The sequence below is a fragment of the Giraffa tippelskirchi genome, chromosome 3 (assembly GCF_054371585.1).
Source record: "Giraffa tippelskirchi isolate mGirTip1 chromosome 3, T2T-mGirTip1v1.2.pri, whole genome shotgun sequence".
Taxonomy (NCBI): Eukaryota; Metazoa; Chordata; class Mammalia; order Artiodactyla; family Giraffidae; genus Giraffa; species Giraffa tippelskirchi.
In genome coordinates, this window is record NC_137277.1 from 101618946 (window position 1) to 101635893 (window position 16948).

The 16948-nt window shown below is 39.8% G+C and overlaps 1 protein-coding gene and 2 non-coding genes across 5 annotated transcripts in view; 1 reads left to right on the plus strand and 2 right to left on the minus strand.

Annotated features, from left to right (window-relative positions):
- Positions 1–16948, minus strand: part of GPD2 (glycerol-3-phosphate dehydrogenase 2) — a 246551-nt gene that overhangs the window by 194597 nt on the left and 35006 nt on the right. The gene's annotated exons all lie outside the window — the stretch shown is intronic.
- Positions 5037–5107, plus strand: TRNAG-GCC (transfer RNA glycine (anticodon GCC)). The gene has a single exon. It is a non-coding gene; the product is annotated as a tRNA-Gly (tRNA).
- TRNAA-CGC (transfer RNA alanine (anticodon CGC)) lies at positions 5390–5461 on the minus strand. Its single transcript has one exon. It is a non-coding gene; the product is annotated as a tRNA-Ala (tRNA).

The window sequence follows — 16948 nt, forward strand, 5'->3', positions numbered from 1 at the left end:
GCACAATAGTGTGTATGGTATGTACCATTTGTGCATAAAAGTAAAATGCTATATGTGTATCTACATAGAATATCCGTGGAGGGAAACACAAGAAATGAACGACCGCAGGTTGCCTGCAGGAATGAGAACCCGGGAACCTGATTGCAGTGGGGCAAAGACCTACTTTTTAATGCATATTCTTATACCTTTTGAATTTTCTTACCATATTCATGGGTTACTTCTAAAATAGATATACACATATTAAGAAACCAATTGACTTGAGAGGAGGAAGAGAGCCCTTTAGAAAGGAAGAGAAAGCCATTTTTGCCATTAGATAGTAGGTGGCCAAGTGGCACAGGTCAAGAATATATGAATAAACGCTGCTCCCAGAGATGGCTGTCAAAAGAAAAAGATAAAGAATTCCCACACATAAACCTGAGGACTCTGTATGGACTTGAAATTAATTCAATTATTGAACCAGCAATAAAGGAACAATTTTATTTTCAAAAATTAAGGAAATAAGAAACAGGGGGAGGAGGGGAAAGAGGGAGGGAGTAGGAGAAGGAGGGAGAAAATTCAACTGGTAACAGCATGAAGGATGGCCAAGGAAACCAGGGGTTTCCCAGGTAGCCCAAGAAGTGTGCTGATAAGGGTCTGCACAAGGTAGGAGAGAGGGATGGAAGCAAGAATCAGTGCCATTTTAAAAGGGGGGAATCAGATGCCGTGACTGATTGGACATGCTGGAGGACTAAGCATGAGCATATCGCGAGCAGGAGGATTTGGCAGTGACAGCTTTCTAGGAAAAATTGCTGCATTCTCAACATCTGCATGCATTTGAGAATTACACCTGGATTCTTCATTTCCATGCCTTGATTTTAATCCTTAGGAAAGTAGGCCTTGGGGTACTACTTGTGATTCTAAAATGGAGTAAGTAATGATTTAATTCCCAGCCAGTAAAGGGCAATCCAAATGACTGGCTCCACCATTTCCCCAGGGCTAGTTTGTAACCTGGGACAGAAATAAGCTGTGTGTATTAAATCAATACAATCCTTCACAAGTAAAAAAAAAAAAAAAAGTCATTGCTTTGGTGGCTATGCATCCTATGAACTATTTCTGTTTCTTAATGGTTTGCTTTCAGCTTTAAGCTTGGCCAAATTTCCACAGTGAGCCAACGTCAACCAGGGACTAGGTGCCTTGAACAAGTGTCCCAAGGTGCCATGATGCAAATTACAAGCTCCTGCCTGCCCCATAGGGCTGTCACAAAGATCAGGTTTCCTAAGAGACGATTGTGCAACCTTTCACGGCACTCCCTGCTTTCTTCCTCTCAGCCACCCTCACTGGGGCTTGCTCATCAGAGCTTGGGAGCATGGGAGACTAGGGAAAGTGTCAGAGTGTGCCATCTGGTGATCTTTCCATGCTTAACCATACCAAGGGGGAAATCAGGGCCCCCCACAGCATCTCTGATGTGAAACAGGGTTAATATAGAGTGTATCTCTGAAACACAATGATAACTGTATTTCTCATGATGTGTCACTCAGAACTAGCAAAGGAGGAGGATTCTGCCGCTTGATAAGCCATGTCTCCACAGATTCCAGACACCCCACTTCCCTGTCTCTCTTTGACCCCTCAATTCCTGCTGCTCCCTAAAATAGACCTTCCCAAGGCTCTGCCCTCAACTCTCTGGGATTGCCTCCATATCTACATTCTTATCTTCCACTCCTGAGCAGCTGAAGCCCAACTCACCTTGGAGCCTTCATTTCTTTAGATCTAGATGACAGCTACCTAGTAAGGTTCTCCCCTGACTTATCTCAGTCAGTATTTTCAGAAGTGAACACCTGACTCCACTCTTTAGTTCCCATCCTTTCTCCTCTGACTTCCCTACACGACACCACTCTTCTCCCAGTCACTTAAATTACTTGCTATTCCATAGGTTACTAAGATTGTAGTCTCGATTTCTTTATTCCTTAATCTCTCAGGTTCATTTTCCTTCTTCTTCCTGCCTTGCCTCATGCTAGAGACCTCATCCTAATTCAAGACCTCATTGCTTCACTGCTCCCATTGTATTCACTTCCTGGGTTAATTCCCCTACTTACAGTTTCTCTTACTTTCACTTCTCTGACACATTGTTGCCAGATCATCTCTTCAGATGCTCTGATCTTTATCTACTCTGAAAAATCTTTGGTGGCTTCCCTTGCTACCGAATTAATACTTGTCCAACAAACTAACGACGGGTCCTTCAAATTTTTCATATGGCTTTTATTGGTGATTCAACCACTGATGATGAATTTCTCTAAACTTCCCTTAAACTTTCATATTTTCATCTTATAGCACATTCTAGAGTAAAAAGTTCTCTCAATTTACTGTTTTGGGGTAAAATAGCTTCTCAATGTGTGTTTTTCATTTGCAAGCAAAATAAATACTACTTAAAGTGATTTAAAAAATAAAAGGCAACTTATTGCATAAGGACAACTTACTGACTCATATAAATGCAAAATCTAGAATTTGTTCTAGTTAGGCATGACTGTCATACCAGGGACGGCCTCTCTCTCTCTTTTATACAAGCAAGATAGCTATAACCAACAATACCAGCTATACGTTCAACCTGTTTGAACCGCCCCCTCCCCCCCAAAAAAAGTCTCGGCTTATAACTCTGGAAAGAAAGTTCTGGTAAGGATTTTGATTTCCCTTGCTATGGTTACATATTGTCTTTAATTAAGCACAATGGTGAGGGAAAACATTTGGGTAGACTTATCACTGTGAGAAAAAGAGATGAAAGGCCAAGTTGTCTTACCCAAATCTCAAGGTATTGGTTCTTTACAGAGCAGAAGACTTGTACCAAAAAGGGTATAAACTGTTGGGAGACACACACACACATCCTACATGCCTTTGGCTGCATGAACAAAATATTTAATTCAAAGGGGCTTAAACAATAAAGAGCCTGATTTATCTTACCTAACCAAAAATCTGGGTGGAGAAAATTTCAGGATGGCACAATGTCTCTTTTTATCTTCCTGCTGGATCATCCTCTGTCTCCCTGCAAATCACTAGATGACTGGGGCAGCTCTAAGCATTATACCTCACAAGACGGTGTTATAAGCAGGAAAGAAAGGGCAAAAGAGACACCATCTTTCCCAGAAGCCCCTGGCTGACCGAAACAGGAAAGAAAGAGCAAAAGAGACACCATCTTTCCCAGAATTCCCTGGCTGACCATTCTTTCTGTCACTGGCAGGAAGTGTCACAAACCCATCCCAGCTCAACCCTTGGAAAGGGGAATGGAATAACTGGCTTAATGCACACAATTTGTCCCTGGAGCTAGGTAGACTTTCAGGAAGAAAAAAAGTAAACTAGTCATTGGTGAGTCACTAATAATGTTTGCCATTAGATCATACTTCTTATTTGATTCCTGCCACCTGTTTACATTTTTAAATTTGTAGTGTTTCTCATGAAGTTTTAGATTGCCTTTTTATTTTGAATCATAACATTTCAGAGTTCAGATGAACTTACATCATCCAGTTGAGGGCTTTTCAACATTTTTTATTCCAGACTTGTAAGCCATCAAACAAATGCAAATAAATGGGAGAGGTTATAAATGAGCTGGTGAAGTGTGGAAGCCAGGTAAAGAAGGTGAGCTCCCCCCATCCCTCCCCACCCCCACCTCCCCACCCCACCCTGCCTGCTGCTTGCTAGTGGCCCTGAGACACTTCTGGAATGTAATTTTAAAACCTCATCTCTTCTCTAGTTCTCTTATTTTAAGGAATTGAGGTCCTAAGAAGCAAAATGATTTGCACTTGCCCCCCCCCATATGTTACTAAGACTGTAGTCTAGATTTCTTTATTCCTTAATCTCTTTGTATTTCTTACATCTTTATAATTCGGTATTGTATTTGTCTTCAAATTTTGCTTTGTATGCACCCACTTAAAAAAAAATCCTTAAAAATAAATCTTGATGTAGAAGTCTCACCTTATTTCAGCAGTTTGTTATGTTCTTTCTTTAACCCCAGTCTTGATACACAGTATTCCTGAGCTATACATGAAGTATTTCTGGTGTAACTGCAGTGTTTTATTCTGTTGTAGGCAGGAGAGTGGCTAAGCAACGAAATATTAAGCATGATACCACTTGTGTTCCAACCTCGACTCTAATAGCCTCACTTTTTCTCATTTGTTAAGTTGAAGTAATTATAACACCTACTTCACTGGGTTGAAGTTCATATGTAATGTACTTACATAGCCCAGCACATAGCAACTGCTATGTGTTTACTGTTATTTCTCAGTCATCCCCCTTCCCCCAAATTCTTTTTGGCCTTCAAAGATCCTATAAATTGCTGGGAATTTCCCTCTCAGCGATAAAGGGGCAATAATGCCTAAATCCAGGGTCTTCTATCTTATGTTTAGATTCATTTCCATGAATGCATTTCCTTCACTTTACTTTCTCCTCCTCATATAACTTCACTGTATGGTTTGCGATTTTACTTTCCGTGGAAACAAAGGGTAACTCATACTATGGAGTATAAAAGAGTCCTGGGATCAAGTTTCTCACTGTGGAAGAAGGGACATCTTACAGAGTCTAGGTCACTTGTCAAGAATCACCAACATTCCAAAGATGCCTGTTTACATCTCATAGTTTCAATATACTTGTATCTAAGGGCCAGTTCATCTTCACTGCTCTGTCAATCCTACTCCCAACCCCTGACTAATACACCATGTATTTGCCTGAATTAGCTAAGATAAGAAAAATAAAACAGGAGTGGTTGTTTAAAAACATCTAAACACACAACTAATTGTGTAATTTTGTGTCTACATATTGATAAAATTTTTATTTGCCTCATTCACCGAGTACGACTTAAGAAGACAAAACCTCCTCTCAAGGTTCAACAGAACTAAGTATAATGAGTTTTTTTGGTAAATGTTAACTCAATATTTTATTATAGTTATTTAATGAAAAAACTCCATTTCTTTTTCTGATGTTGAATTAAGAACTTTACACTTTTGTAACAGAAAGACTCACTGCATATTGACAAATCTACTCTAGTAAGGTGTGGAAAACCACTTTCACGAACTGCATTGGTGGTTCAGTGGTAGAATTCTCGCCTGCCACGCGGGAGGCCCGGGTTCGATTCCCGGCCAATGCAATATGATGTTTTCCTTTTTTCCACACGTCTCGGCTCCTCAAAACGAGTTCATTAGAAAGTTAGGATTGGTCATTTTATGGAAATAAAGACGACGAGCATAATTTCCCGTTTGAGTTTCTCGTGGACCAATTAAAACGGCTGATTCCCTGAGGCGGGCCATATTTTTCGAGCCTCTCTTTTATATATTTTTAGGGCGCCTAGAGTACACATGTGAAATGTAATGGGACATACATTTTCTATATTATATGGATTAAAAAAAAAAAAAAAAAGCCCAAGGCTGTTTGGAGATGCCGGGGATTGAACCCGGGACCTCACACATGCGAAGCGCGCGCTCTACCACTGAGCTACATCCCCCAGCCGAGAAATCCCTTTCTGTTATAGGTATTCATTCAGGCTAGCGCTAGACCGATGGCTAGGTTAAGTTTCGAGACTTTATTTTGGTGAGAGCTTCCGCGGCATCCTCTTTCTACTTTTGCCACTTCCTTTTGAAACTGTTTCTGGGATGTATCAGAACTGCATGCAGCCAGCGTTGTGGGACGCAAACTTGACTGGCTCTCGAGCATTCCTGCCGGGCGCCTGGAGCCCGAACTGAGACCCTCCACCCTGCCCGGCGGCGGGGCGGGACGTCCCGGCGCAGAGTGCCAGCCCGAGCCCGACTCCTCCGTCGGCTTACTGCGCAGGCGCCGCAGAGCGCGGAGGTGGGGGTGCATCCGGCGCTTTGTTGCGGAGAGAAGCCCCCAGCACTGGGTCCGAGGGAGCAAGCGGGAATCGCCGCGAGCGCTGTCCTGGTGCCAAAAGAGACCTGGTCCTGAAGCAGAGCAGTGGGGACCTTCTGTGCACAGCCGAAAACCTTTCGGATTTACCTGTACAGCCGCCCCTCCCCCACCAAAATAAACCCACATCTCGGGAAAACATGTTCACGCCAAATCCACATAAGCTGGCTTTGTAGGGGTTACAGCCAACTCTTGGAGGAGAAAATGACTTCACAGCATGCTTTTTATGTGGGGTCCAAACTGAAAGAAGATGACACCAACACTCTCTTTGTAGCTTACTTTTACATAAATGATAAGGTCGATGGGAGGTACCTCCTCATGATGCACTTTTCTCTCCGATATTTACACCTTGGACCCATCTGACTGATACGTTGTGATAGAAACACGTAAGTCACTTAACACTACTTCATTGTGTCCTCTGAACTCTTCCTAACCGCTAATCCTACTCCCAGCCCCAAAGGAAGAAATGTACCCCAGTCCTGTTTCCTTGAAATAACCTCTCTTTGGTTATTTGAATGCTAGGTAATACGTTGGACTAACTTACCTTATAATGAAATGATGTGTTTGATCCTTCCCACCCAGTGCAGTTTAAACTGATACCACCCCAAGGAAGTGAAGGCTGAGTGGGAAAAGCCTCGGGTGCCCTGATGGAAACAACAGGGGAGCGATTTTGTGTCGGGGGAGCTGGGCTACCTTCTCTTCCAGATGACATGTAAGGCTGACCTAAAGGGCACACCGTGAGGGCCTAGAATTTCCACTGCTTTCCGTTGCAGTCGAGCGCCCCTCGTAAATTGAAAAGTCAGCAGGCCAACAGCCAGAGCAGAAAAGCAGAAGTTTCAAAATAACTCTGGGTAAACCACAAGTTTCATAATCAAGTCCTAGATTAAAAATAAATAAGTTACTGTGTTTGCTTACAGTAATTTCAACAAATAATGGCTTATAATCAGATTTTGTTTTTAATGAGAACAAGCCAGAACAAGCCACATACTGATCTAATACGACTTCAATGCAGAATGTCTTTAAAAAAAGATAAAAGCCACGTCACTGAACCGTCATTAAGGAGCTCTGCTCCAAACCAAAACATTTCCAAACCAACCCCTGCTTTCCATCCAGAGTCACTAGAACATGAACCTCTTCAGTTGACTGAGTCAAGAAACAGAGAACCATTTTTCACCAACCAGGGTTTTCACCAATGCAAATGACAAGTGTAGTATTCCATTAGTTGTCAAGTAAGCTTGTTTTCCTTTGGTGACCTCACCTTGACATCCTCTTTAGGATCCATTCCTCATATTAAGACTTATTTCTCCATCATCTGAGGCACTTCCTTTCTGGGTCTTTGTTCTTAGGCAAGAACCTTTGTTCTTAAGGTTCAGAGCTAAGCCTAAAGAAGGCTCCTTATAAATTGTTCACAACAACAGATGTCTAGTGATGGTTTTAACTAACCTTACTGGGAAGGACTGGGGGCAGGAGGAGAAGGAGATGACAGAGGATGAGATGGCTAGATGGCATCACCGACTCGATGGACATGGGTTTGGGTAAACTCCGGGAGTTGGTGATGGACAGGGAGGCCTGGCGTGCTGCGATTCACGGGGTCGCAAAGAGTCGGACACGACTGAGCGACTGAACTGAACTGAACTGTGTTAGTCATTTCACAAGATATACATATATCAAATCATGTCATGCACTTGAATCTAGTACAATATTATATGTTAATTATATCTCAATAAAACCGGGGAAAAACCCAAGAGATGTCTATCACCAGTCCAGTGGTTCTCAAACTTGGCAGTACATTGAAAACACCTGGCAGGCTTTAAAAAAACTCTGATGCTTGAATTCCATTCCTAAATATACTTATTTAATTGGTCCGAGAGTGGTCTGGGCATAGGAATTTTAAAAGGTGATTCTAATATGCAGCCAAGGTAGAGAACCGTAGTGTTCAAGTACATGCTTTCTCAAGATCTTCACCCAATTATGTGAGCAGCCAAGCTTGCTAAGATTCTGACAGTAGAGAACTACTCACTGTCCAGGGGCTCCCACACTGGGAAGCTGGCATTGCTAGAGGATGAAAGAAACTATCTCAGTCCAACTTCTCCTCCCTATTTTCCTTCATATAAAATAAAGCTGGTGGAGGCAGGCGTTCAAGTGCTAACAACAAACATGCCTTACCCTTGCATATCCTGTCTCCTCTAACCACCCCCACATCACATGAATGAGTTCTTCCAACCAGCTGTCCCTGTTGATTTGCTGGCCATTAGAAGGGCTCAAGATGAGACTAAGAAAGAATAGGAGTGGAGTAATCTACACCTGGCACCTGGGAATGCCCTGTGCTTGTGGCTTCTTGGATGAAAAAGGAGTGCTTTACTCAACACCTAAAGAAGCAGGCAGCTCTTTGAAATATATTCTTTTGCTTCTCAGGGTCATAACTATTAGTAATTCTTCATCACTACAGTTAATTATCATTAATAACAACCCAAGGGCCAAAAAAACTACTGGTTACATTTAATTCAGAGACAGTTAATAAACATTACTCTTTTCAATAAGTACCCCCAATGTGAAAAATTATAGTGATCATAATTTGCATTTAGAATTAGAAGTATTTATTGAACAGTGTTAGATTCTACTTGGAAAGATGCAAATTCTATAATTTAGATTCTGGTTACAAATAGAAGCAGAAGGAGGTACATATTTAAGATGACATTTAAGAGAGAAAAGATGTTACAGAAAGCCCATACTTCTGGAAACTCAATGGTCAGTTTCAGAAAGTGTGTTATAGGCCTACAGGGAGAAAAAAAAACAAAACATTTATCTGTATGGGATATGAAAGATTTTTCCAAACTTAAATTATCTGCTCAACCACAGGAATCCCTGTAGTCTTATACTGGCCTATTCACAAAAGCTGGAAATAGGATACATATTCTCTTGTGGAGGCCTCTGACTGAGGTCTTATTTTACCAACTAGTTAGTCCCCTGGAGATTAAATATCATATTTTATTCTATATGAACTCCCCATAGCATCAAGCACTCACTGAGTTCTACTGAGGCGCATAATACATCCTGGCTTTACAATGTCAAGTGGGAAATTGGTAAAAAGGGTGTTTAAGGGTAAATGGACATAAAGGATTCTATTGCACTGATGAAGATATTCTAAAGGATATTCTAAAACTGGATTATGGTGACTGTTGCACAACTCAATAAAATTAACCAAAATTATAATACTTAGTTTGGCAGTTAAAATAGTTGAGTTTTATGATATGTAAATTAGACCTCAATAAAGCTTTAAAAGAGGGGGTGTAAGGAAATAGAATGGGGTAGCAATGGAATAGGATTAATGTGACAATAAGAAGTTATACATACAGATTGCATAACTGATCTGAAAAAGAAAACAGATGATGCACAAAAGAGGAAAAGTGGAGAATGAAAGGCAATGATTTCCTGTGATGTAGAAAGGAACAAAGAGTTGTTACACAGATAGGGAAACTAATGTTTCCAATAATTGTTACAAGAATAGGGAATGAATAGCATTTAGATAAATGTTATGTGGAGCTTCAGAAAGAATTCCATAGCATTGTAAATATAGAAGTATATATTGCATGAATACAATAATAATATAAAATATATAATACATATATGTATTAAGGACTCTGTACATATTTGTTAATGCAAAACATCTCTGATATTAATTCACTATTGATTTACTTACAGATATATTGAAAATTGGGATTATGAGAGAAGGAGGTGTCTAAGATAATTCCCAGTCTTCTGGCTTGAAAAATTACACGCATCATGGTGTCATTCAATGAAACAGAAAACATGGGAGGGAGAGTGAACTTTATAGGTAGTCATTAATTCCATTTTTATTCTGTTCAAATTGGGATAATTCATCTCTCCCAAATGGAATTTTAAATGGATAATTAGATGATGAATTTGGAGACAAAAAGAGAGGTTTTGTGTTGAAATATATATTTGAGAAACACTAGTGTAGACAAAACAAAGTCATGGATTGTATGAGACTATTTAGGGAGACAGCAGAGAATGAGACAAGAAAGGACTGAGGGTCTGGCTTTGAGAAACCCTAATATATAAAGACTGAGAAAGGAGAATGACAAGGAACAGCCAGTGATACAGAGGAAAGCCATAATAAGATTTCAGGGATCCCAATGAGAAAAGAATGTTTCAATACAGAGTTAAGTTTAAAAATACTGGCACCTGAGAAATCAGATAAAATTTCGAAGATCCAAAATGTCCCTCACATTTAGTGACATGGAAGTCATTGGTTAACTTTAATAACACTTATTTCACAGAAATCAAATGTTAATTCTTCTAATATATGCCCTGCAATTCACAGTTACTCTCTCTGGGAAGTTTTCTTGTTTTCTAGTGAAAGAGCTCTGTCAAGCTCTTTACTTTTAATACCTAAACTTAAAGAAACTATTTCTTTTGAAGCAAATTCATCTGGAAATTCATGAGTGCCTAGGAATTAAGAAAAGACAAGAGACACAACTACCTTTAATCACAAAAAAGTTTGCAAATAGGAAAGATTATTCTTTTATTCTTTTCTGGTCTTAAACAAAGATCACATGTACTCATTTACGTATTCATTTACTCAGTGAGCATCTATTGATCACACACCATATGTCAGGCACTATGCCTGGAACTGGGGCTAAAAAAGTGACAAAGTTAGCAATGCCCCCACACTAACTGTACTTAGAGGTAATGGAGGAAGCAGCAAACATAAAGAAAGCATTGATTATACAATAAAGCCTACGGTAGAAGGAACTAAGAGTTCCATGTGAGCACAAAAGAGGAACACACAATCCAGACCAGGGGATCAGGGAAGGTTTCTGTGGAGACTTGAAGTATGAGTAGCAGTTAGCCTAGTGAGGATGGGGGTGGGGGATAAGGAAGATGAAAAACAAACTAAGTAGGAGGAACAGAATGCAAAATGACTTCGAAGCCAAGAGGATCACAAACCTTTCAGGAATAGAATATATTTAGCAGGTGTGTGTGCTGTGTTGTGGAACATGACAAGAAGGAAGCTGGAAAGTAGACAAGGTCTACTTTACACAGGGTCTTGTAAGTATCCTAAGAGCATAGAGAGCTGTGAGAAACCATGCAGAGTTCTACAGAAGGAAAAAACATGAGTTTTATTTTTAGAAAAAGCATTCTGGCCTTCGATGATAGAGCATATGGAGTGGGTCCCAGCAGGAAATAAGGAAACCACTGGAAGCTTCCTTCTGGTATCAAGCAATGGAATGATAGACTCAGTCAAGAAATGATGGTCTAGAGTTGCATTCTACAATATAGTAGCTACTAGCAACATATGTCTACTGAAATATGGCTAATGCAAATTGAGAAGTTAAAATATCTCATTAGTAGTTTTTTTCATGATGACTACATGTTGAAATGATAATATTTTAATATACTGGATTAAGTAAAATATATCATTAAAATTAATTTCACTTTCTTTTTACTTTTTGTCATTAGCAGTTCTATTGGACAACACTGATTCTGAGCCTTTGTATTGGAAATGGAAAAGGAGAAAACTGAGTGAATAAAGAGATATTGAGGAAGTGGGTTTGGCAGAACTTTCATAATCAATTGGACAACAGGGATAAGGAAAAGAAAGGAATAAATGATTCCAAAGTTTCTGACTTGAGCAACTAAATGAAAGAATGGTAGACTGAAGAGAGTCAAGGAATAAGAAAGTTTCTTTGTTTTATTTTAACGTAGAAGAAGATTCAGTATGTTTGAGTGAAAATATGGAGTCAGAAGAGAGGGAGACAACAAAGATATAAAAGAGTAAAGAGTGGTTAATAAAGATGAGATGTTCAAGAAACTGAAAGACTTGAAATATTTGGGCTTCCACAGGGACATTAATTCACCTCAAGAAGAAGGTTGAGGCCTGGGTGGAGTAGGCAGTGAGCCCAATGCATATCTTTAAGAAATGGAGGGACTTTCCTGGTGGTCCAGTGGCTAAGATCTGAGTTCTCAATGCAGGGGGCCCAGGTTCAATCCCTGTTAGGGAACTAGATCCCCCATGCCACAGCTAAGAGTTCGAAGGCCACAATGAAGATCAAAGATCCAGTATGCCACAGTCTGGTCAAATAAATAACTATTAAAAAAAGAAATGAACAAGGGGTTGGGGGTTGGTGATGGGAAGAAGTAGATTTATAGCATCATAGTTATCCAATAAATATTAGTTTCTTTAAACAGTTCACATACAAAGTAATAATTCTGTTTTGTAATTTCACATTAGAATATTTCATGTTTCTTTCCACAAACATATGAAAACACAATAAATGTCTTTACCCCTTTTCTCTCTCTCTTTCAACACACACACATATACACATTTACATATGCTTCCCACTACAGATATACATTAATCCAGTTTTTTAGACAAAAATGTTACAGAAATTGAGAAAATCCCCTGAAGGAGGGCATGGCAACCCACTCTAGCATTCTTGCTTGGAGAATCCCCAGGGACAGAGGAGCCTGGTGGGCTGCAGTCCATGGGGTCACAAAGAGCCGGACACAACTAAGCGACTAAGCACAGCACAGTTATAGAAATTGGAGGTAAATGTGTTAAATTATGCAATTTCTTTTAGTGATACAAATAGAAAAAAATGATGTACTATTTCTTAGCATCATTAACAAAAGAGACTTCATAAATGTGCTCAAAAAACAGCTTCCAAAGGTTAGAGGCAGGTCATGCTGGTAGATGCTGAAGAAGCATCTTTAGACTGATTTTTATACTGAAAAGAGTGCTGAATAGGAGTCAAAAGACCTGGTATCCCCAAAGTGGGCAAGGGAGGGTGAGATGAATTGGGAGATTGGGATTGACATATATACACTACTATGTATAAAATAGATAACTAACAAGAACCTACTGTATAGCACAGGGAACTCTACTCAGTGCTCTGTGGTGACCTAAATAGGAAGGAAATACAAAAAAGAGGGGATATATGTATACATATAGCTGATTCACTTTGCTGTACAGCAGAAACTAACACAACATTGTAAAGGAACTATACTCCAATAAAAATTAATTAAAAAAAGAAGACCTGGTATCCAAGCAGATTGGTCAGTTAACAGTTAGGTGTCTGGGGCAAAACATTGAACTTTGTTGAATCTCCACCTAGTCATCTGTAGAAGACAGATGGCTTTTATAGCTCCTACAATTCAATAGAGTCTTTGTGAGGATTCAGTAAGAAAATATACTGAAAATTCTTCTGTGACTTGATAAATGCTCATGTAAGTTATCTTGACCTAGTTCCAATAAAAATTTATCACAGTCACTATAGTACTGATAATATTCATATTCATAATGGGAGTTACGAACTGAGTCAAATTTACAATTGCTTAAGGATGGTTGCACTACTTGTTTACGGATTATTGATCATTCTGAACTTTCGTGGGATTTCTTTTCTTGTTTAGGGGAAGTACCAAAATACATCACTTCTTTTAGATTTCCGTAGAAGTGTGGCCCTTAAGTCATCTCATCCGAGTCACCTGAAATATTTGTTTAAAGCACAGTTGCCTGAACTCAACATCCAGAGATTTGGCCCTAACACTCAAGAACCTGTATTCAAGTGTGACTCTACACACTATAAAAAATTTTAGAACAACTTTGTTGAGACACAGTTTATCCCTTTACGGTGTACGATTCATTGGTTTTTCTCGTATATTCACAAAGTTGCACAATCATCACCATAAAATCTAAAGTCTATTGGGTTAGGTAAAAATTTCATGGAAGTGGCTGTTTTGCGGGCCCAAGTATAAAGAGCCCTCCCCTACCCCCAGTATAATGACAAATAAAAGAATTTTTGCATGCTATCAGACCACTCTGCTGGTCTGCTTTCTGAGCACTAGTGGCCCCTTGCTAAACAAATCTCCATTTTACAAAAGGGTTAGGAGATAGTATACAGAGAACATGCAACTGTTGCATGGCCAAGTTGCTGAGCATGATCAGAAAGCGTTTGTAAGGGGAAAAAATCACGATTAGGCTAAGGCTCCTCTCAGCCCCTCTTCAGATTATGAGACTGATGCGCTGCCTACTACGCTAAGAGGGCAGACCTCTCAGGCCCCCTTAAGGCCTGCATTCTGATCTAAAGGCCTTTTTCTCTTAAGCATTCAGGATCAATGCAACTTCCTAGTATCCTTAGACAGAGCATGTTGTTAATAGCTTATTGATATTTTCAGTTTGTCAGCTTCTGGAACTCCATTGTTGATTCAGTTTCATCTCTGTTTAATTTGAGGGGAAAGACTTTTAAACAAAAACACTTCATTGTTCTGCTAAAGGGTAACCTAAACGGTGATGTGTGAGCCAGAAATACTCAAGACTTTAGAAGAAGCCACAACTCTAGTTAGGATGATGTTTTAGGAAGTCTGCAAAGTACTTTTCTTACTGTATGGGGAGCATAATGTTCTAGAGAAGCATATTTGGAAAGCTAGATAAGTTTCTTTTCTGGTTTTTACAGAAAGGTCTTCTTATTTAGTTTACAGTGTTGTAAATTTCTTGAGCATCATATTCACTTAGAAGCATTATAGAGACTTCCCCAATGGTCCAGTGGCTAAGACTCTGCACTCCCAATGCAGGGGGGCAGGGTTCTGTCCCTGGTTGGGGAATCCCATGTGCCACAACTAAGAGCTCATGTGCCACAGCTGAAGATCCCACATGCCGAAACTAAGACCCACTGCAGCCACATAAATAAGTAAATATTTTTTAAAAGAACACTAAAATATTGCTGTACCAAAAAAAAGTATTATAATGGGTAGGTGTGTCTGGTACATACACACATATTCCCCTAGGCCTCTCTTCTTTTCTGATGAAACTGATAGTCACTCTAGGGAGGTCATATCAACAACATCTGAATTTAATTATGAAGATTAAAAACAAAAAAAACCCCCACAAACTCTTACAGGGGGTTTAAACCAAACATTCCTTTTCATAGATGAGAAAACCAAGGGTCAGATCAGATGGTAACTTTGAACTCAAACACACATTTCTGCTTTCCTTGGAGTCAGTGGTCATACCTCTAAAGGGAATTGTCTTGAATTAAAGTTAAGAGCTCAATGAAATATGATTTTCAGGGTAAATTCTAAAAGCTGTCATGAAGTTAAGTCCTACTCTCTGTTAAGAGCCAAGCATTATATTTTCAAGATTATGACATTAAAATGAAAGCAGAGTGGAAGTTATGTTTTAAAATTGGTTATCTTCCATTATGTCAAAATAAAAGCAGAGCAAGTTATGTCTTAAAGTTGGGTATTTTCCTCTGCTATATGCAAAGACTGTCAATTCAGTATAAAGCTCAGCTCAAACTATCTATGAATGGTTTCTAAATTCCAGAGACCTCTCTGGGAATATTGTTCAAACAGCTGGTGAAATTGTCACATATAGATCCTGTCTTGATATAAAGCATGGGCCCCCACAACATTACCCTTGTTTATATGCCTTGAAGCAGCCCCTAGTTCCAGGAAACACTTTGTCATCATGCACTTGACAATTTTTGGTTGCCATCAACCACGTCACAAACTTAACACTCAGCTCTCCCAGTCAGTCTTTCCAGGGACCTAACTCACCTCTGTCTGTTTGGGTTTCCATGCTGACATTTAGGAAAACAACAGCCACTCGACTCATAAAGCCCTTTCTCTATATTCGTACTAATTTTAATATTGACTCTTCTAAAAGCTTCAAAATATTTTAAGGATCCCCCCCTTTTTTTTCACAGTATTGAGCTTCCAACTTGTATTTTTTAAGTGCTTCCAAATTTTTTCTTAACATATGTTGCACAAAGTCTGTCCTATTAACAGAACCCACTCCTCTTCCAAATAGTATAAAAATCCAAAGATTTAGCCTTTCAGTGAGCGTTTCTAGGTTGTACCATTAATTTGAGCTTTGTGTTTAGCTCAAATCCATTTGTTTAAATTCAGTTCAGTTCAGTTCAGTCGCTCAGTCATGTCCAAGTCTTTGCGACTCCATGAATCGCAGCACGCCAGGCCTCCCTGTCCATCATTAACTCCCGGAGTTTACCCAAACTCATGTCCATCAAGTCTGTGATGCCATCCAACCATCTCATCCTCTGTCATCCCCTTCTTCTCCTGCCCTCAATCTTTCCCAGCATCAGGGTCTTTTCAAACGAGTCAGCTCTTTGCATCAGGTGGCCAAAGTATTGGAGTTTCAGCTTCAGCATCAGTACTTCCAATGAACACCCAGGACTGACCTCCTTTAGGGTGGACTGGCTTGATATCCTTGCAGTCCAAGGGACTCTCAAGAGTCCTCTCCAACACCACAGTTCAAAAGCATCAATTCTTCGGCGCTCAGCTTTCTTCAAGTCCAACTCTCACATTCATACATGACTACTGGAAAAAGCATAACCTTGACTAGATGGACCCTTATTGACAAAGTAATGTCTGTGCTTTTTAATATGCTGTCTAGGTTGGTCATAACTTTCCTTCCAAGGAGTAAGCGTCTTTTATTTTCATGGCTGCAACCACCATCTGCAGTGATTTTGGAGCCCAAAAAAATAAAGTCAGCCACTGTTTCCACTGTTTCCCTATCTATTTGCCATGAAGTGATGGGACCAGACACCATGATCTTAGTTTTCTGAATGTTGAGCTTTAAGACAACTTTTTCACTCTCCTCTTTCACTTTCATCAAGAGGCTCTTTAGTTCTTCTTCGCTTTCTGCCATAAGGGTGGTGTCATCTGCATATCTGAGGTTATTGATATTTCTCCCGGCAATCATGATTCCAGCTTGTGCTTCCTCCAGCCCAGCGTTTCTCATGATGTACTCTGCATATAAGTTAAATAGGCAGGGTGACAATATATAGCCTTGATGTACTCCTCTTCCTATTTGGAACCAGTCTGTTGTTCCATGTCCAGTTCTAACTGTTGCTTCCTGACCTGCATACAGGTTTCTCAAGAGGCAGGTCAAGTGGTCTGGTATTCCCATCTCTTTAAGAATTTTCCACAGTTTAGTGTGATCCACACAGTCAAAGGCTTTGGCATAGTCAATGAAGCAGAAATAGATGTTTTTCTGGAACTCTCTTGCTTTTTTGATGATCCAGTG